Raw genomic sequence first — 22,078 nt, 5'->3', positions numbered from 1 at the left:
AAGAGATAATTCTTCTCCCTAAATCTGCTCTTTCAACAGGTATCATGTAGAGGTTAAGAGCACAAACTCTAGAATTTGACATGCATTCAAAACCTTCTTACTACTGGCGGGGTGACTTTAGGAAGTGACTTGACCTCTCTGTACTTCTTCAATCTCATTGAGAAAAAGGGGCTGTTAATAATACTTACTCACTGGGTTGTTGTGAGGATTGAATGAGTTAATATATTTAGACTGGACCAGACATGAAATAAAATCTATTTAAGTACTACCTATTATTATTCCTCTAGAAGTCTCCATTTCAGTAACCACACCTCTGTGTACCCAGAAGATCATTAAAACAACCTGGCAGTCAGTCATACTTGCCACCATCCGCACTTCCTACATATAATTCATTCCTATCACTTTTATCTCCAAAATAGATTTTAAATTCCGCTTCTCTATTTCCAATACTACTATGTTAGTCCAAAGTACAATCATCTCCACCTGGACCATGGCCATTGACTCTTCTCTCATTTCCCATCTTCTTCTCCTGCAGATCTATAATCCATCTCCCACATAACACTTAGCTCTATAATCCATCTCCCACATAACACTCAGCACTATTGGCATTTGGGGCCAGATAATTCTTTGTTGGGCGGGGGTTGCTATCTTGTGCATTGTAGTATTTAGCAGCATCCTTGGCTTCTAGCAGTAGCATCTCCTCTTCCCCAGTTGTAACAGCTAAAAATATCTCAGGCTATTGCCAAATTGCCCTGGTTGAGAATCACTGCCATAGGGAGATAAAACACAATACAAAAAAATTGCTGAGCATATATGATATAATATACCTTGGCAAAGATGACTTAACTACGGATTGGTACAGTCAACAATGGAACACAGGTATCTCAACTCTGATTTCAGTCCCTTTTCCCTTAGAGAAATGCCCTCCCAGTCTTTAAAGTAAAATATAATTTAGCATCAACATGACATGATTACCTGCACAGCAAAGGGGAATTAAGATAGCCAATCAGCTGACCTTAAGATAGAAAGTTATCTTACATTATCCAGGTCCTTCAGTTTGTAAGAGGAAGACAGATAAGGTCAGTGTGATGCAGTGTGAGAAGAATTTAACTTTCTAGTTATGGCTGTGAAGGTGGAGGAAGGGGCTGAGAGCTAAGGAATGCAGGCAGCCTCTACAAGTTGGAAAGGGTGAGGAAATGTTCTTACCTAGAGCCTCCAAAAAGAATGCAGCCTGCCAACACCTTGATTGAACCCAGTGAGACCCATCTTGAACTTCTGAACTACACAACTGTAAGATAATATACCTGTGTAGTTTTAAGCCACCAAGTTTGTGGTAATTTGTTATAGCAGCGATAGAAAATTAATACAACCCCTTTCTAGCTACAGAGCCTGAGAGTTAGTAATTTAAATTCTCTGAACAAGTTTCCTCAATACATAGTAATAGTACTTAACTCTTAGCTCATAGTGAAGAATAGTGAAGGAACAGAAATAAAATGATAAAAGCGTTGTCTGGTGTTATGGACTGAATTGTGTCCTCCCCACTCCAAAATTTATGTATTGAAGTCCTAACCCCCAGTTGTCTCAGAATGTGATTATATTTGGAGATGAAGTGTTTAAAGACATAATTAAGGTTAAACAAGGTCATATGGGTAGAACCCTAACCTAATGTGACTTGTGTCCTTATAGGAAAGGGGAGGGACACCAGGGATGTGTGCACACAGAGGAAAGACCGTATGAGGATGAATATGTAAGCCATGAGGTAAACATCTCCAAGCCAAGGGGTGAGGCCTCAGGGGAAATCAAACCTGCCAACACCTTGAGTTTGGACTTCTAGACTCCAGAACTGTGAAACAATAAATTTCTGTTGTTTAAGCCACCCAGTCTGTGGTATTTTATTAAGGAAGCCCTAACAGACTTATATATCTGGTCATACTAGACAGTTAATACTGTTTATTATTATTATTGCTTGTTCTTTATTAATAAATTTGGAAGATAGTACCATTCAGTGAGATTGTATTTAGGAATAAAGGATGATATAAGAAACCTGACTTCTACTTCTGGCTCTGAATTTCTGCCAATGTCATCTTATCAAGACATCCTGTTATATATGCTTCCCATCTTTTTGTATTGGTGTTTTCTCTCTTCTGGTTAACAGTGGTAGATTGAACACTTGTGGCTTTCTCCTAATCCCTCTGCCTCATTAAAAAGACAATAAAGAGATTACTTTTTGGAGGTAGAAAGCCACAAGAACAAAGAGAACAGGACAGGAAAAGTAGCAGCAAAATATCGGAAGCTGGAAGCAAAAAAATAAAGGACAGCTGACTTAGCAGACTTCAAAACATTGACCTCTAACTTGGTCATGGGAGAGTCCAGAAGCAAGCTGATATGTACTACAGAACTGCAGAGACTGGAGAGTCAGCAACACCAAGGATTTATGCAAGTGTGTGAGTGTGTGTTGGCCACGGGGCGGGGGGCGGGGGGAGGCAGGTAATGGTGACTGAAAACCAAAAGACTGATTGAAAATCTATTTACAACACAGTTAGACCCTTAGACCCCTCTCTTACTTCTCAAAGTCAACAGCTGCCCCTTCCCTAGAAGTAGAAGACAAAAATGACTCTCTGGAGAGAATGAACTAAAAGGACTCTAGGTTAAAGACCATTTGAATGAAAGGCAGGGATAATGTACTGAAAAATGGGAATTTGATGAAAATCTACATACTGAATTCTGAGACACACCCCTTGCTCCTCCCCCATCAGTGTCTCCGTAGGCTGGCAGCCAGGCTTAGTCTCCATGCTGGATACTTTTGGAAAAGCCTTCTTCGAGTCATCAGCCCATGCAAGAGAGAAGACACGTGGATACTGACATTGCTGATTCCTGTCCTGCCTACCATGAAACCGACGCACCCCCAAGCTCTGCTCTGCCCCTCCAAGCCTCCATGTGACGTTTTTAGTATCCTAGTATCCTAGTATCCTTGAAGAAAGTCTCTAACCTGAATGATGGAGAACAAAACAAATTCCTTTTGAGATGTACTCCCCAGGGCTCACCGTGGGATTTGTAAAAAAGAGAGACAATGTAGGAAGAAGTACTTAAAAGAGAAAAATAACTGTCATTAATATCCTTGTAGAGAAAGAAGACGCTATTGCAGCTACAAAATTAGAACAGGTTTTTATTTTTACAAAGGGCATTCATAAAACAAATAGAGCACTTGTAAATCTAAAAACAAGGTAGCCAAAGTGGAAAGCTCAAAGAAGAGTTGGCGAATACCAAACCAAAAAAAAAAGTGTACAAGACAAGTGTATATGTTATGGCCCAACTATGAATAAAATTTACCTGGTCATTTTGATGTCACCAGATATTATGATATGAATATTTTAAGAAAATGGGGAAAGCATAGGTTTGTGGGGTATGTGCGTGTACACGCACAAACAATTTTCCAGAAGCAGATAAGGGAACTGGATTTTCGTCTTTCATAGCAGGACTTTAAGATAATACCTAAAATGGAGAGGTAGTGGTATAAGCATGTTTCTGAGAAATGTGGAGATAAATAACCAAAGAAAGATTATAAGGATTCAAAGCAGTTGTGTCTGTGTTGTAGGAGTAATTTGTTGGAATGTTTATCTTTAATAAGCTCTGTGGAAATAACTTGCATTTATTTATTTATTTATTTATTTATTTATTTATTTATTTATTTTTAACTGAAGAAATTATTTAAATTTTTTCCTCCATCTACCTCTTCCCTTCCCCCTACCCTGTGGTAACCACTAGTCCATTGTCCATGTCCATGAGTCTCTGTTTGTTTGTCCCGTTCATTTGTTGCTTTTAAATTTATAACCCACATATAAGCGATATCATGTGCTCTTCAACTTTTTCTGTCTGGCTTATTTCACTATTATCTCGAGGTCCATCCATGTTGTCGCAAATGGCAGTATTTCATCTCTTCTTATGGCTGAGTAATATTCTATTGTATATATGTACCACCACTTCTTTAGCCAATCATCTATCGTAGGACACTTCGGTTGCTTCCATGTCCTGGACACTGTGAATAATGCTGCTATGAAAATTGGTGTGCAAATATCTTTTCGAATATGAGTTTTCAAGTCTTTGGGGTAAATAACCAGTAGAAGGATTGCTAGATCATGTGGTAGGTCAATTCTTAGTTTTTTGAGGAACCTCCATACCGCTTTCCATAGTGGCTGTACCAATGTGCAGTCCCACCAGTAGTATATGAGGGTTCCTTTATCTCTGCATCTTCTCCAGCATTTGTTATTACTTGTCCTGTTGATTATAGGTGTGAGATGGTATCTCATTGTGGTTTTGATTTGCATTTCCCTAATAGCTAGCGATGTTAGAAATAACTTTGAAAACCATCTACATATAAGGTTTTTTATTTGAATTTAAATTTTAAAATGACTAAATAGCTGGAGCAGTTGGCACAGTGTTGGCACATAGTTGATTATTTACATAACATCATCATCAGTTTTCTATTTTTCTTATTTTATGATTAATTCTCATTATTTTAACTCTTTGAATGTTATTTATAATATTGCAGGGAGCATTCTTCCCCGCCCCCCACCCCAAAACAAAACTCTTTTCTGTATACCAGCAAAGAGAGAAGGAAGGTTTTTAGGCATGTTTTCCAGTGAGAGTGAAGTAGGTATTCCAACTCATTTGTGGCCAACCCACCTCCATCCTCTTGCCAATGAAACCAAGTACAGGACATGTTCAGCTCCATTTGCTTAGCCATAGTCTGGAGTGAGCTGGGTCTGGTCGGGGTACAGCAGGAAAGCCAGGATTACTCACTGGACCAAATGCACCAGCTGGAGCTTCTACATTGGTGGATGAGAAAAAGAGGAGAGGACCTGAACAGCCCAGTTTCCAGTCGGGTAGAAAGTTGGCAATTCTGATGCTTTATGCATGTACACTTAATTTGCTTCCCTGGTCCTTCTAAGTGGCAACTCATTAACACCTCAAAGTCGATGGTTCCCATTTTACATTCTAATTGAATGTACATTAGCGTAATGGAATGTGTGCTATGGCTGCTTCTTTGGAAAAGGTGCCCTATTTAGTTAGCTGCTCTGGAAAAAAGAGGGATATTTTTCTGGCAGAGTCAGGAAATAGCTACACACTGCTATTAAACACCTTAAAGTTTTAACTTTTCAAATGTGTTTATGTATGCTACAAATGTAACATTATATAATGTTGGAAAGACATATTGTTGTTCTTATTTGGCAAATAAAACTAAAGTACAGTTATCACTTGCCTATAGTCTCACGACTCAATAAGATTGAGTCAGGGAATCCCATCTTAATGCCAAATCCTGAGTTCTCTCTACTATACCAGATAATTTTATTACATATGCTTATTTCCACATGGATCTAAACCAGAGGTTTAAATCTACGCAGAGGAATATAATGATAGTATGACATACTAAGACCGCATAAAAAAGGTAATTAAAGGTAAGAAAGTGGTATGGTCAATGGCCTGAAACAATTAAAAAATATCCTGGAGAGTTGGCCCCTGGGCAGGCCAACTGTAGGAGTTGAGAGAAAAGGGATTCTTCCATTGAGATACCCTGGTACTGAGAGGGGAATTGCAAAGGGGAGAGCTACAAAAGTACTCACAGGCAGCAGAGTTCTCTTCATCACAGGGCAGAAATCAGGGACAGCTGGGCAGAGGGGAAAAATTGGCTTCGTCTCTCACAATAGCATTCATCAACTGGTAGTAGCTGATGAGGATTCTGAGGCAGAGGCCAGGCTTAGCTAGAAAGAGTGCCATGATCAATTAGCAGTGTCTGCAGAGGTTTTTAGGAGGGTTTTGAAAGCTGTGGCTAAATGTTGGTCATCCCTGGGCAAGAGTCTCTGTCAGACATTCCCTCCAGGATGACAGGGTTGTCCTTTGAGCCATCTCACCAGAAAGGGCACGAAGGTCCCCATAAGTTAGACAGTCAAGAGAGGATTATCACATAATCACCGCAGTGGCACTTAGTCTTGGATATTTACCTGAATCAGTAATGACATTTTACAAAAATATACACATTTGGGCTTCTCCACTATTATTCTCATTCTGTGGACCTAGAGTGGGACCCAGAGTTAACATTGTTTAAAACTCTGAGGCCTATTTTTATGCATATTCATGATTGAGAAAAATGTGTAGCCTATTCTGTGCAGGGCATGATTACTTACTTGGTGTGTCTGTGTGTGTGTAGGTAAGTAGGTATGGGTGCTTTGTTACCTTTTCCTTACCCCTCTGATGAGGGAGGGAATCTTGCCCTGGGGTTCTGAGGGTATACAAACATACAACACCTGATACTCGACAGATGAGGCCTATGCTATTTTATTGTAGTCCCCATTATGTGTGGCTTTGCTTTTTGCCATTTTATTTACCTGAGGTCAAACATGCTCCAAAAATATTAAATGGGAAAATTCCAAAAACAGACAATTCATAAGTTTTAAATCATGCACCATTCTGAGTAGCATGATGAAATCTCACGAGGTCACACTGCCTCCCACCCAGGATGTGAGTCATCCCTTTGTCCGGCGTGTCCACGCTGTGTACGTGCCCCGCCTGTTAGTCACTTGGTAGCCATCTCAGTTATCAGATCTACTGTGGTGATACCACACTACTATTCCAGTAACTCTTATTTTACTAAAATATGGCCCCAAAGAACAAGAGTAATGATGCCCGCCATTCGAATATGCCAAAGAGAAGCGGTAAAGTCTTTGTTTCCTTTAAGTGAAGAGATAAACGTTCTCTACTTCATACGGAAAAAATATATATATCACATGCTGAGGTTGCTAAGATCTAAGGTAAGAACAAATCTTCTATTTGTGAAATTGAGAGCAAGGAAAAAGATATTTCCGCTAGTTTTGCTGTTGTACCTAAACTGCTAAAGTTATGGCCACAATGCATGATAAATACTTAGTTAAGATGGAAAAGTCATTAAATTTGTGAGTGGAAGACATGACGTTGTGGTTCAATGATCCTCCTTCTGACATGTGGTCAGGTCAGTAGCAGCCCAACACTATGTCACAGAGTCATCATTCACTCACTTCATCTCATCACGTAGGCACTGTATCATCTCACATCATCACAAGAAGGGTGAGTATAGTACAATACGGTATTTTGAGAGAGACCACATTTTCATAACTTTTGTTACAGTATATGGTTATAATTTTCTATTTTACTAGTTATTGCCATTAATCTCTTACTGTGCCTAATTTATAAATTAAACTTTATCATAAATATGTATGTGGGAAAAACAATACATAGGGTTTGGAACTATTTTTAGTTTCAGCTTGGAACATAACCCCCGTGGATTATGGAGACAACTGTGGGGGCGTGGGGCAGAGATAATAAAAGTGAGCATGACGGAAATCGTCTCCAAGAATCTGATGGAAACTAAAGTAAAGTAAGCAGACCAGTACCTACAATGATAAATGCTAGGATATGAGAATCAAGTGTTGTGGGGGCACATAAGTAGGACAGCTAAGATAATAATTTGGTTTTTGTTTTTGAAAGGAGAAGGCCAGGAGAAGTAACATTTAACCAGAACAGTGAGGGTTAAGAAGAGCTGGTACTATCCAGGTCTTTCTGATTCCAAAGCCCAGACTTCTCTCTCCACGGCACCAGAATGCCTACTCCTTGGAGATGTATCACACTTATTAGTACAATGCTTTGCACATTGTACAGACTCAGTAAATAGTTTTTGTATGAATTTATTCCTTAGAGCAAGTTTAAAGGTATGTGGTAAGGCTCAACTAAAAATAAGACAAATAATATTCATGTTTATCAAATTGAGAAAAATGAAGCTTTTTTTTTTTTTTTTAAATGGGCACCTTCTGTGTATTTGCAGTCATTCAGCTAGGTGCTGGGAATACAAAGAACAGACGTGGTCTCTGGCTCATTGAGGTTGTATTTCATTGGGGACACAAACAACAACAACAAAACCAACACAGAAAACAAATGGTGACAAGTGCTCCTTTAAAGAAAATGAACAAGGCATAGAGATAGAGAAAAATTAGGGAAGAGAGAGATACCTACTTTGCCTGGTGACAGTCGGGAGATAGGATTTAGGCTGAAACTGAAAGTATAAGAAAGAGCCCTGAATGTTAAGAGTAGATTGACCACTGTTTCAGGCAGAGTAACTAATATATGTAAGGATTTTTAGGTGACAGAAGCTTGGATTGTCTGGAAAAATGAAAGACAACTCATATATCAGGGATGCAGAGAGCAAAGAAAGAATGAACAAGAGGCAGCAGCAAAAGTTAGCAAAGATATACATACATGATAAAGAGTTTGAATTGTTTTCTAAATACAATGGAAAGGTTGCAGAATTTTTAAGTAGAAGAGTGCCATAATCTAAGAATCTCTGTTCTGAGATCACTTTGGCTGATGTTGTGGTAGACAGATTATAGGTGGAGGGGACAAACAAGTAGTAAGCAACTGTTGAGGTGGTTATTAGTTATGGTAAGAGATAATGGTTGGTGACCCCATCCAATTGACAATTGAAGTGGGAGAACTGGATAACTTTAAGATATAATGTATATTTGGTCGTAGAATCAATAGTAATTGCTAGTGGATTGGGTGAGAGTGGGAATATGGAATCCAAAATGGTACCTAGGTTTCTGTCTCCAGCAAATAAGTTTACAGTGGTGCCAATCTCTGGAGATATAAAAGATTGCAGAAGAACGGAGTTTGGCAGGCAGCAATCAAGGGTTCTTAGGCCATCCAAAAATTAGTAACTTGGGTGAAGCCACAGAGCTAGAGAGTGACAGAGCTTAAATTAGAATCAATCCTATGATTCCATCATATTTGTGAATAAATCATTACAAATTGCCATGGTTTAATCTTGGTAAAGAGGGAAATAAATTCATTATGACTTACAGGCAATAATATTAAGTTACAATTAAGCCTTTGCTCTTTTGAAAATAAACCTCAGAAAAATAAGAAAAAAAATAGGCAGAGGACTTATTGACCAATGTTTATGTGTACAAAACTTGCTAGGCACTTAGGAGATGACAATATTTACAAGACATGGCTCCTGCCTTCAAAAAGCTCACAGTGTAATTCAGCAGTTTTCAAATAATTGTGTACCAAAAGATACCTGTATTATATAAGAAAATAGTTCCAAGGGCAATCAGTTAAACAGGCAGATTTCTATATTGCAAGACTTCTCAGAGCCTTTAGTCAAATAATATACCTTGTAATACCTGAGAGGGGAGAAATATGGAGTACAGCACTTTCTAAGCTTAATTGACCAAATAACATTTATTTGGCAGATCTTTGTCTTATAACATATCTGTGTTTCATAGAACAGCATTTGGGAAAACTTTATCTAGTTGGGAATGTAGCACATTTTCTTTATCCATTCATTCACTGATGGACACAGGCTGTTTTCATGTCTTGGCTATTGTAAATAATGCTGCAGTGGTTGGGAGTACATATATCTTTTTAAGTTAGTGTTTTGTTTTGTTTTTTTGAAGTTTTTTTGGGGGGGAGTGTTTTTTTAAGTACCTAGAAGTAGAGTTTCTGGGTCATATGGCAGTTCTATTTATAAGTTTTTGAGGAACTTCCATATTGTTTTCCACAGGGTCTACAACAATTTATAATCCCACCAACAGTGCACAGGTGTTTTTTTTTTTTCTCTACATCCTAGCCAACACTTTTTCTTTGTTAATTTATTGACGATAGATATTCTAACAGGCGTGAGGTAATAGTATCTCATTGTGTGTTTAATTTACATTTCCCTGGTGATTAGTCATGCTCAGCACTGAACCTTGACTTTGTCTAGAGTGTTTGGAACTTAAAGATATCAAGGAGACCACAGATGAGGAGTCTCTCAAAGAAGTTCAGCTCTCATAGGCCCTAAGGAGCTCTTCTCTTATGGAACCTAGGGCAAATCTATTAGGAAGGCAGTGACACTGGGGCCATGGCTTTCCCCCATCAGGCCCTTATCCCTCTCGTTGCCCTCCATTTTGCCAGTTTCTAGTTTACAAACAAAGAAACTGAGGCATAGTAGGTTTTAAAAAAAATTGTCTAAAAGTGTAACTACTAGTAAAAGGTGGAGCTAGGATGCAAATCCAGGTATTCAGCTCCTTCTCATCATTCATTTTGCCAAAACTAAGTGTGTAAGAGGGGAAAGGCCAGAAAGCGGAGCAGAGAAGGGATGGGGTCTCCCTCCGCCCCAGCCTCATTCTCGCCCTCGTGAAGGCTTGTTGGATCCTGGCCAGGCCTGTGGGAGAAAACGCATCTGGCATCCCAGAGAGTGCACTGTGATCTGGGGAAGCCCCAGGCTCTCTCCGATGTAGAGATTTCAGGCAGCTTTCCAGGGAAGTCACCATGACACAGAGGCCACCCTGATGTCATGCTTAATCATAATAGCAAACGTGTATTGAGTGCTTACTACATGCTGGACATTTACCTAAGCACCTTACATGTATTAACCTGTATAACCCTTTGACAGTTCTGTGAGGGAAGTAATACTGTCATCATCCCCATCATTACAGATGGGGAAACTGAGGTACAGAGAGATCAATAAATATTCCCACATTTGCTTAGTCAGAAAGTGGTGGATCCAGGTTTCAAACTGTCACACTGTCTCCAAACCCCTGTTCTCCTCATCCTGCCTCTCCACACTGAGGGGGACACCCTCTGAAGTTATGGCGATAGGTTCAAACCCTGGCTTTGCTGTGAAGCTTCAAGCATGTTACTTAATTTCTCTGGACTTGTTTTCTCAATCACAATAAAGAAGTACTTCCTATAATTGTTGGGAAATTAATGACAAAGCGATTGAGGTGCCTGGCAAGGTGCCTGACACAGTAAGTATGCAATAAATGCTGGGAGGTTTTGCTATTGGAAGGATTTAAGGACTGATGTAAACCCCTTCGCTGATGGCTTCCTTCATGGCATATAGATCCAACCCAAGTGCCCCTCTGTGACCTGGAGAGTGACTGGGTGGGGTGGGGGTGGCGGTGCAAGGATGGGTAGGGATTGCAGGGGTGGAAGCAAGAGGAAAGCTTCCACTTAGGGCTCTGAAGCTTGGAGCTGGAGCCGCCAGAGAATATGAAAGGATCCAGCAGACCCCACCACTCAGCTTCTGCAAAAACCAAGATTTGGAAGGGAAGGAAGGAGAGAGAAACCGGACTGAGCCTGCAGAGGGGCAAAGCCAGCTGTGTCTTAACAACTACCCATTGCTCTTGGCTCTCTGGGTAATCCTGGAGTCTCTGTTTCCCAGCTGATTCCTTCCAGAGCCTGGCACTGCATGTTCAAGAGGCTACTTTTCACACCCAGCCCCATGGGCAGCTGCAGCCTCCAGGTTGGTCTGAGCTGGTTCGCCTCTGGCTGTCAGGTCCCTGACCTTGGAAATTTCTCCAGTCTCCACCTTTTGCCTTCCCCAGACATCTCTGCCATCTCTGCCTCTGGAAGCCTCCCTATTGAAGGGAAACCACAGATGGATTGGCTGGAGATGCAGGTCTGTGGTCTGTCCACACCCACCCCAAGACATGACTATAGTGAGAGAGAAGGTTTCCCAGAATATTAGAGATCAGGAAACAAGTGCCCAAACTCGCTGAGTTGGAGACTAAACCCAGTGTCATAATAACAATGATAGCTGTTAACTGACCACCAGAAGCAGGGCTTTTACCTGGACCATCTCCAGTAAGCTTCGTAAGAACCCCATGAATCAAGTATTAGAACCCCCATTTTGAGTATAATGAAAAAGGCCAAGGCACACAAGGAGTTGGCTGCAGCCCTGAAATGTGAACCCAGGTCCCGCCAAGTCCACAGCCCTTGCTCTCAGGCCCTGTCTGTGCACTCAGCTCCTGGCGCTGGCCTCTGCTTGGCTCACACGTCTCAGTCCTGCCGTGACCACAAACCAAATATCAGATCTCGCCACTTGAATGAACTATACACTCCTAGTGAAATTGATTGTCAGTGCTTTTTAAAATCAGAAGCAAACACGAAAACCTAATATCTCTAAAGGTTAATTAATTCAACTCAACCCGACAAATACTTTTAGAGTATCAGCTCAGTGACAGACACAGGTTTGGATGCTATAGGGAATGTGAAGGGTGAAGGAGGGAAAGATAGAGGCCAGGAAGAGGGAATGAAATGAGAAAACGCTCAGTCCTTGTTTTCAAAGAGCTTTCTATCTGAAGGTGAAAACACCCAGTGATCAGAACTGGACCTAGACAAGTTTTTTAAATGACTTAGCTGGGTTAACAAAAAAAAAAAAAAAAAAGTGGATAAAAATATTGTCCGAAACGAACACAAGCCAAGCTGACATTTCACTGGGCTCAAGTATCAGACAGTGACACACACACCCCAGTCTTCGGCTCTGCTCCACTTCACCATGGTAACCGCCGGGGCCCTCATCTGTCAGATGGTTTTTTATATCCTCTGAGTGTAGCCAGAGAGGAAAATATTCATAGATGGATAGCTGAAGTACCCTCACTCACTCTGTAGTCCAGAGACTCTGAACATGTCTCTCAAAATAAGCAGCACATCCTGAGAAATCCTACTGTATATCAGAAGATAGAGTCTGAAACAGGTGCAGACAGAATCCCAAGTGTTCCAACCTGCGGGCAGACCTGGGCTGATGTATTCATTTGCTTGGGCTGCCATGAGAAAGTACCACGACTGATGGCTGAAACAACCATTTATTTTCTCACAGTTCCCGAGGCTGGAAGTCCAACTCCAGGTTACTCAACGGATTTGAATTCTTTTGACCGCTCTCCTTGGCTTTCAGATGGCCACCTTCTTGTTATGACCTCACATAGCCCTTCCTCTGTGCATGTATCCCTGGTGTCTCTGTGTGTCCAAACTTCCTATTCTTATAAGGACATCTGTCCAATCGAATTAGGACCCATTCTCTTGGCCTTATTTTAACTTAATCACCTCTTTAAAGGCCCCATTTCAAAATTCAGTCACATTCCGAGGTACCGAGGGTAAGGGCTTCAACATAGGAACTGGGAGTGAGGGATCTAATTCATAACACCAGACATCACTCTAATCACTTTATTTCTAGTCCTTCATTTATTCCTCACAATGAGTCAAGGGTTAAGTACTACTATTATGTATTGAGAAAACAGTTGTTCAGAGAATTTAAGTTACTATCTCCAAGGTTCTATAGCTAGAAAGGGGTTGTATTAATTTTCTATTGCTGCTATAACAAATTACCACAAACTTGGTGGCTTAAAACTACACAGGTATATTATCTTACAGTTGTGTAGTCCGGAAGTTCAAAATGGGTCTCATTGGGTTCAAGTCAAGGTGTTGGCAGGCTGCATTCCTTTCTGGAGGCTCTAAGTGAGAATGTTTCCTCACCCTTTCCAACTTGTAGAGGCTGCCTGCATTCCTTAGCTCTCAGCCTCTTCCTCCATCTTGAAAGCCATAACCGGAAGGTAAAATTCTTCTCACACTGCATCACTCTGACCTTTTCTGTCTTTTCACTAGACCATGAGCTCATCGTTGCCGGGGACTATATTTTTCATCTCAGTAATCCCAGTGCCTAGCACAGTGCTTGCATATTGTAGGAACTCAATTAAGTTAAATAAATTAAGTAAAATAAATTAATTAAGTGAAAAAATTAAGTAAATAAATAAATCGTAAAAGATGAATGAGTAAAGCAGGCAAAGAAGAAGCTGGATTCTCCCTGGTTCTCCCACTATTCTACTATGAGAGCTGGAGAAATTTATCTCACTTCTCTGGAGTTCATCTTTTTCATCTGCACTATAGAGTTTTGTCTAATCTTGAATATCTATGCCAACTCTAATGTCTTCTAATTCTCAGCCAAGTTACCAGCAGCTCCTGCTTTGTTTTTATTTTTGTTTTCCTATTTCACAAAGGCTCCAGTTCCCTGCAGCTCCAGGAGCCTAATCCTTATCACTTGTCAGTCACATCGGTCACCACATTGTCGAAGATCCATTCCATACTTTCTCATCTTTCCCAGATTACTTCCTGGCCTGTGCTCAAGCCATTAGCTCTGCCCTCCTCAGCAAGCTCTTTTCATCATCAGAGCCTCAAAGCAATTTTCTTCCTTTGTGAAATGCTCCCAGACACTCCTGGCCCCAGAGCTCTCTCCTGTCTTGGCATCGATCACCATAGCGCTCAGAGAACAAAGCTTAAGTATCACTGCCTCAGGAGTAGAGGGACAAAGAGGTTATTCATTAATATAACAAATATTTGTTTTCCTGTATTCCACTAGTTGCTGGGGATACAATTATGAGCAAAATACATGTAGTCCCCGCCCTGAGGAAACCCGTGTATCTACATATTCTGGATAATAAAAATATAACATAAGGGGACATCTCAAACATCACTTAGAGGGTAGAAAAGGATAGGAGAGACAATCATAAAGGGGTATCAGGAAATTTTTAGGGGTGATGATACATCAGCATCTTGATCATGATGAAGCGTATACATGTGTCAAAACATCAAAATGTATACTTGAAATATGTACAGTTTATTACATATCAAGTCTATCTCAATAAAGCCATTGAAAAAATTAAGTTTTTCTGATCAAGATGAGAAATTCACTGTGTGTCGGGAGGTGAGTAGGGAGAAGGAATGAGGCTTTTTAAAGAGAGGGACGGAAGATAGACCCGTTAGATATTTATCATCTTAAATATCAGAACATAGAAATCATTTAGATCCACACTTCCAGTTTCCATCTGGGAGTCTCAGGACCAGCAGTTATGATGGTTTTCCTGAGATATAACTCTTTTCTGGTCATTAACACTATGAATAACAACTACCATCCTTTAGGCAACCACTGAGAATCATGCCCTGTAAGAGGTGCTTGAAGTCCATTATCTCACCCATCCTCATAATTTTCCTTCTAAGTAGACATCATTATTCCCTTCTACGAGGAATGAGAAACAGGCTCAGTTAAATACCTTTCTGAAATCCACAAGGCTAGAAAATTGAAGCGCTGTTATTTAAACCCAGGTCAGTCTGAATCCAAAGACAGAGTATTTTTCATTTTAATAAAACCTAGCATTAATAATTACCTGCAAAGCATTTTGATTTTCCATATGAGGCAAAATTATTATAAAAATCTTATAGAACACAGGGCCTTTGACGGTGAAGAAAATGTTTCGGAACTAGATAGAGGTAATGGTTGTACATTGTGAATATGCTGAATGTCTCTGAATTATACACTTTAAAAAGTTAATTTTATGTTATGTGAATTTTACCTCAACAAAAACCAAGTAAACAAATTTTTAACTTTAGTTAAGGAAAAACACATATCTTTCTTCATCATTAAATTTAATAAATGCAGTTATCATTTCCAGCCTATTATTTTATTAACAGAGCCATTATTTTGAAAGTCCATTGGAAATGCTTTTTTTTTTCAAGCTGCAGAAAATGATATATGACAAATGAGAGCACATTAGCAGTGCAGAAGGTATGGCAGAGAAAGCTCATTGTTGCTGTAGTTAAAAGGTTGTGAGGAGTTGGGGAGGCTGGGCATTTTCTCACCATATATCTCTGGTGAGCCTCTTTGCTTCTTGATTTTCTTAAAATGAGGATAGTACAACCTGCTCTGCTCACCTCAAAGTCTTATTGTGAGGCTCAAATAAGAGATTCAGCTGGAAGCTTTTTGTAAGTCTAAAAAGCTAATCAAAATTGAGGCATTATTATTGTCATCCGCAACAGTCTAATTTAAGGGAAAAAGCTCCTATGTTATGCGGCTGCTGGTAAGGAGCGGAGATGATGCTCACAGAGCGTCTAATGAGGTAGTAGTGAATCTGGACCGGCTCTGTGACTCATGCGGCCATTATATTATGGCAGAAGTCATACTGTGCCAGTTTCTAAGCTTAACACTTAAAAACCCGGCACCTTCTAATTCCTGCCTCTTCCTATCTGTCTTGGAGAAGCCAGTCACCACATAAAAGGTCTGACTATCCTGAGGCTGCCATGCTATGTGGAAGCCCCAAGCTAGCCACACAGAGAGGCTGCATGGAGAGGGAAATTGATGCTGTTCCAGCCATTCAAATCCAAACACTGGCTGTGTGAGCGAAGAAACGATTTTAGATATCAGTAGATGTGATGTGGAGAAAAACCAAGGAACCCAATGGAAAGTCAGGACTAAGACTCCAGACATATAGCACCAGTAGAACTATCTCAGCTATCACTAGTTCTTGGGGTCACCCCATCTGAGACCCCAGTCATTGTGGAGTAGAGATGAGCCATCCCTACCGTGCCCTGTCTAAATCCTTACCCTCAGAGTCATAAACATAATAAAATAGTTGTTTTAACTCCACTGACTTTCGGGATGGCTTATTACGCAGCAATAGTTAACTGGGACACCAAGAGAAGGGAGAGATGATGGACCATGGAATCAGGCTGAATTTGATTCCAGGCTCTTGCACTTACTTACACATCATGTGATCTTTGACACTTTAATTAGATCTCTGAGCCTCACTGTTCTCATCTATTCAGAGAGAACAATCACACCTACATTGCAGGGTTATTGTAAGGAATATAGAAAATGTATGCAGACTTGTAGACATGTATTAGCACTTCATAAGTAGTACCTGTAATAGTTATCATTTTAATTCTTGCTGAACTTTCAGTCCTCATACATGAGAAAAATGGAAACATTTTGGGAAACATATCTGCAATTAATTTTTAGTTTAATTCTGCTAAATTCAAATAGGTGCCAGACTGATTTTCTCATCAGAGTCCCTTCCTCAGAACTGTGCCCTGTTGAGAGCTGCTTTTCTCTGGGGGGTGCCACCTCCCTTTTCCCAATTGTCCGTTTTTTCATTTCCCTTTGAATCTGGGGCTCTGTGTTGGATATCCAGGGGCTCAATGCCACAGAAGGATTCCAGAGTTAGGGACTATAGGTCAGGATGACAGTGTGGGGGTTCAGTCCTTTCGACCTTTCTAGCTAATTAAAGTCCTGACTCAGAGTCTGGCAGAAAGCATGAGGTTTTGATTTGTAGCCAGCTTCAGACTAGGCACTTTGGGCAATCAATTCCTGCACTGCCACCATCAGACCTGGCTGGGGTCTACCTGGGTCTTTGGTGGCTCTCTGAGAGCCAAATATCGCCCTCAATTTCCCGGCTCTCCTCCTCCATTTGCTTTCTCCCACCATAGCCACTGCCAGGCAGGGGGCCAGGGTGGGAGTATGGGCTGACAGCCTCCCTCCCAAGTCTCTTTAATTTCCTGTCCCTCCAAATCCAAGCAGCCTCTTAGGACCTGTTTAGAATGACTGATTTATCAGTTGCAAATACCAACAGCGGGATCACAGGGGATCATGAGCAGCCGGGCTAGAAATTGGAAACGTGGCTTCTTTATAAATGTTTCAATTAACTAGATAATTTTCCTCATTTCTTTTTTCCCCCTCCTGTAACAAAGTACGCATGGGGAAAAGATGAGCAGCCGAGAGAACAGAGAGACCGCTCCCCTCTTGGGCACCAGGCCTTGTATGCCATCACCACTTGAGCGACCCGGTGGCCCTGAGCAGTCAGACCCTCTACACTCTCAGATAAGAGGTGTCACAGTTGGCCTCTGTTCTGTGAAACAGCTGCCGGAGCACTGCAGTCTTGACATTTATTTTCCTATCTTCCCGTAAACACAGTAACCCCTTAATTAGTGCCCAGCCGGCTCTGACGTCAAACAGCGGCCCTCCTGTGGGCAGCAATCCACTTACCGCCAGCTTAAACGAGTCTGGTTTCCAGGAGAAATTGGTGCCCCCAGATGTTTTTCTCTTTCTGGAAAGAAAGAACCAGAAGGAAGCCCCAGTTGTGAAAAGAGGAACGTGCTCACACCAACAGACCAGAGCTCATTTACTCAGGAGCTGCTGACCGTTCACACAGGCCCAATGAGTAGCAGAGAGGCCCATGCAGGGTTGCCGCAGGTGGCCGCAGGTGGCTTTTCCCTCTACATCTTCAGGAATAGAACTCACATTGATGAACCAGCTGCTTTAGAGAGCCCTATTATATGTGCCTGCTGCTATTCCCATTTCCTAGAGGAAGAAACTAAGGCTCAGAGACATTTTAACCACATAGCTTATATTAATTTCAGTACAAAAATTACTATAAAACAATTACATAAACTGAGTGGCTGAACACAACAAGAATTTATTCTCTCACAGTTTTGGAAACTAGAAGTTCAAAACCAAGGTGTCAGTAGGGCCATGTTTTCAGTGAAGGCTCTTGGGAAGAATCAATAAATGCGTAACTGGCAGTAGTGGTGCCCCATCCAGATCCCCATCCCCACCATTTTAGTGCACTTTAACCTGACTTCCTCGGACCGGGTCCTGGCTTCTCTTGCAGCTGGAGCCTTCACTGCCACCCAGGAGGCAGAGAATGAATGCTCCCTGGGAGTAGCTGTCAGGGGTCAGGGTTTAAATATCTCTGTTCCCTTGTCCCAGGAGCAGAACGGCTTTGAGCTGCATGCTTCACATTGCTTGCAGAAGTTCCACAGGATGAAGCTCCAGTTGTCCACAGTGGTGGTTGGCTTGATTAAGTGCCCTTTCCTGACCACGTAGCCTCTCTCGCACGCTCTAGTTTACTCCCCCTAGTTTATTCCCCATGATCCCCTTCATCTCCCAAATAAACGACTTGTCCCAGAGTTGGCTTCTGGGGAAGTTTAAACTAAGACAACGGTAAAGCTGTTATTATTATAATCATACACATATCTTTCATAAGACTATGTAATGGTTAAAAAGACTTCTTCACTCATGGACATGGACAATGGACTAGTGGTTACCAGAGGGGAGGGGGGTAAAGGGAGGGAGGAAAAATTTTTTTTTAAATGTTAAAAAATAATAATAATAAAATGTCAATAAATAAATAAATAAATAAAATGCCAGCATCAAAAAAAAAAAAAAGACTTCATTATATCAAGCTAGAATCTGCCTCCAAGTAAAATTCATGCATCGATCTGAATCTCACCCCCTAAGCAATACGAATTGCTCCCCTTTCTGTTTTTACTCCAAAGATCTCCCATTAGCCACCTATTTTGCCTTTACCCTGCCATTAACTCTTTTATTCTTCAATGTTAAATTTCCTGTATTGCACCCTCACTCTTTATGTTATAAGTCTCCTGGTCTACCTCTCTCTGGTTCTGCAGGAACCAGATTGATCTCTGCTTGGGGCAACATTTCATTTTCTTTGTTTATGCTTAAATCATTATTCAGATCTACTTTTATGATTATGGTATTATAATTAAAGAGAAAGAGAGAGAGAGAGGAGGAGGAGAGGAAGGAGAAAGCAATCAGAACAAGCGGCTTATATTTCTCTTAGAGACTGCTTCCTATTTCCTAAAATTAATCCAGCTCTTTCTCCATAATTAGATAGTAGAAAGTATGACTCAGGGATCACACATATCTGAGTTCAATCATTCACTATGTACTCAGTACTTACTACGTGCTGGATTCAGGGAACTGAGAAAGGAAAGCTGCGGTTCCTACCCTCAGAGCTCCCTGCATATTGGGCTTACTCAGTATCTATTTTCTCTCATGATACTGGCATCCTAATATTTCCTTTGAGGAATATTTTTTTTCCTATTTTTATTCAATGTCTTGATTCTAAGTTGTGTATAGTGAATCCTAGAGAAACCACCAAAGAATTAACTTAAAAAATATAGTAAAAAGTATTTGGAAGGAGATGACTACTAGGATTCACCAATCGAAACGTATCATTCCCTTGGCCACACGATTAGGCGAGGGATGGACACAGAGCCCAAGCTTTGTCAGTGGGAACCCTACCTGAGGTCTCTGCCAACCAAACCATCTTGAGGCTTTCTCTTTCCACTAGGGTTGTTGAGCTGGTAAAGGTAAGCTACTTGTGATTCTCCTTTTATTTTGATGAGGAGACCTGAATAATCATGAAGCTACTGCAGAGGGAGGCAGAGCTGAGAGCTGGAGGAAAAGAGATAGAGGATACTTAATGATTTCACAGACAATATTGTCTGAGCACCAAAATGTAGACATGAATCTGAATCTGGCTAAAATACTGCTGTTATAAAAATGTTAGATTTCAATTTGGGATGCTTTGTCCCAAGTAAGCACTGTTGAGTGCTCCCATTATAAACCTATCAACTCCCACATGAGACACTGCATTTAATTAGTTATTTGCTTTTCTTTGTGCTTTTTTCAGAAGAACGTAAGCCCAGCAATAGCAAGTAGTATGCCAGTCTTGTTCACCTCTGTACCACCAGAACTTAATTATGTTAAACACTGTGTGTCTGGTACATAGTAGGGACTCAGTAAATATTAGCTGAATGAATGGATAAACCCTATTGGCCACCAGTATTAGCAAATCAGACAGAAAAATTAGGCATCGAAGTATAAGAGGACAACATGTTTTGTGCTAGTATGAGCACTCAGAGAAGAGGAAGGAGACCTAGTTCAAATCCTGTCACTGCTATAGGGGAGGAAAATGATTTTCCCTCTTCCCTTCTGAGTTCTTGGCTGAGACCCCTGTAATAAAAGATAAATTAACAGGAGGAAACCAAACAGAAGTGCATTAACGTATATACATCACGTGTATTTCTCACATATACACGAAAGATACTCAGGGAAAATTGAATAACTCTCTGAGGTGCCTTAGAACCCTGGTTTAAATACCATCTTCAGCTCAAGACAAAGGGAAAAAAAGTATAGGGAATGCCAGTGATGGGAGGTTATCAAAAAAAGCATGGTAAAAGAGAGTAAGTTTTGTTATGTCTGCGTCTTCTCCATTGATAAGGGTCTACATTTGTCTCTGGGAATTAAGCTTTGTCTTTCCAGGTAGAGAAAGCAGGAGAGACACCTTTATAAATTTGTGTCCTGCTTTTAGATGAGTAGGGAGAAGGCAGAGGGCTTTTCTCCTATTTGCTTCTTCTCAATTGCTTTCAGCTCAGAATAATCATTATGACAAATTGGCATGTTTTGGGGTGGCATATTCTGTTACCCTTCATCTGCTAACCATGTTCTTCAGCAAGTACATTTATTTCTCTGAGTCTTAATTTCCTCAGTGTAAATTATCTCTAAAGTTCTTCCCACAGATCAAATGGTATGGGCGAATACTTGAATTTACTTATCCTGTACTGTGCTACTTAAAGTGGGACAGGCATGATTAGAGAAAGATAGAGAAGTAGATGCAAACTTTCTGGGAGAGTCTGAAGGAGACTTCTGAGGACTTTGAAGGACTTTGCAAGTGATGGCACTGCTATTATCATGTCTTCATTTTCCCTGAACACTTACGCTCTCTTTTTCTTAGCTGTAAGTGTGTCATTAGAATATCGTTATGCCCATCATTTGTAATTAGGGTCATTTTGCACTCATGACAAGTCTGGAGAGAGAAAAATTTCATGATATAATTAGGTAAGAGACAGAAAAGGATCTAGGTAAAGAAGATGTATGTGTTTGGGTGAGAAAATGGCTCGTAATGAAGCAAACTGGTTTGTAAGCAGTGAACAGCAAGAAAAACACTGGAATAATGTTCCTTGTGAGGAGGAAGAAAGGAAATGGTGGGGAAGAAATGATGGATCAACCAGCTTTTCATGCTGTGCATCCAAAGGCAATATCAACCCAGAGTGATTTGGGGCAAGAAGAGAAGAATTACCTCTGTGAGAGAGGAGAGATCAATATTTTTTTGCTGGGTTTTTTTTTTTTTTTAACTTTTTGTTAAAAGAGGACATTCTCTTTTTACTCAATACCTCAATTTTTGGCAGTTTTGATATCTCAATCTATCATATGTAACTTCCTCTGTATACTGACAATGAAACAGGTAGTCAGCTGTGTGCTAGTTGCCTCTGGGAAGGAATCTAGCAGGACTGGTGACAAAACAATCTTTAGAAAACTTGATGAAGATAGTTTGTCATGGAGAATCTTGAAGACAAAAGGCTATTCTCTACACCAGATAGACACATTCCAGGCTGACTTGAAGAAGAGGGTGAGGGCAGAGAGTCTATGGACTCTAGGATAAAGGGAACCACACACGCCATGTCAGAGCCACAGAGGAGAGGGCACCTACCTGTGGTTCCTGGAATGCTACAGAGGTGAGGAGACAAGACCTGCAAAATGATAAGTGCCTTCTGGACTGTAGACAGTGCCCTCAAAATCTCTATGTCCCAAGCATGG

At 40.8% G+C, this 22,078-nt stretch overlaps 2 long non-coding RNA genes across 2 annotated transcripts in view; one reads left to right on the top strand and one right to left on the bottom strand.

Annotated features, from left to right (window-relative positions):
• Positions 1–22,078, bottom strand: part of LOC112485764 — a 57,855-nt gene that overhangs the window by 8,045 nt on the left and 27,732 nt on the right. The gene's annotated exons all lie outside the window — the stretch shown is intronic.
• LOC112485765 overlaps positions 6,565–22,078 on the top strand; it is a 30,503-nt gene continuing 14,989 nt past the window's right edge. The window contains exon 1 of the long non-coding RNA XR_003048533.1: positions 6,565–7,098. This is a non-coding gene — a long non-coding RNA (uncharacterized LOC112485765). The remainder of the gene's footprint in view (positions 7,099–22,078) is intronic.

Source organism: Pteropus alecto, unplaced genomic scaffold (assembly GCF_000325575.1).
Source record: "Pteropus alecto unplaced genomic scaffold, ASM32557v1 scaffold25, whole genome shotgun sequence".
Classification (NCBI taxonomy): Eukaryota; Metazoa; Chordata; class Mammalia; order Chiroptera; family Pteropodidae; genus Pteropus; species Pteropus alecto.
The sequence above is the reverse complement of the archived record's forward strand: the minus strand, read 5'-3'. Positions and strand labels throughout refer to the sequence as shown.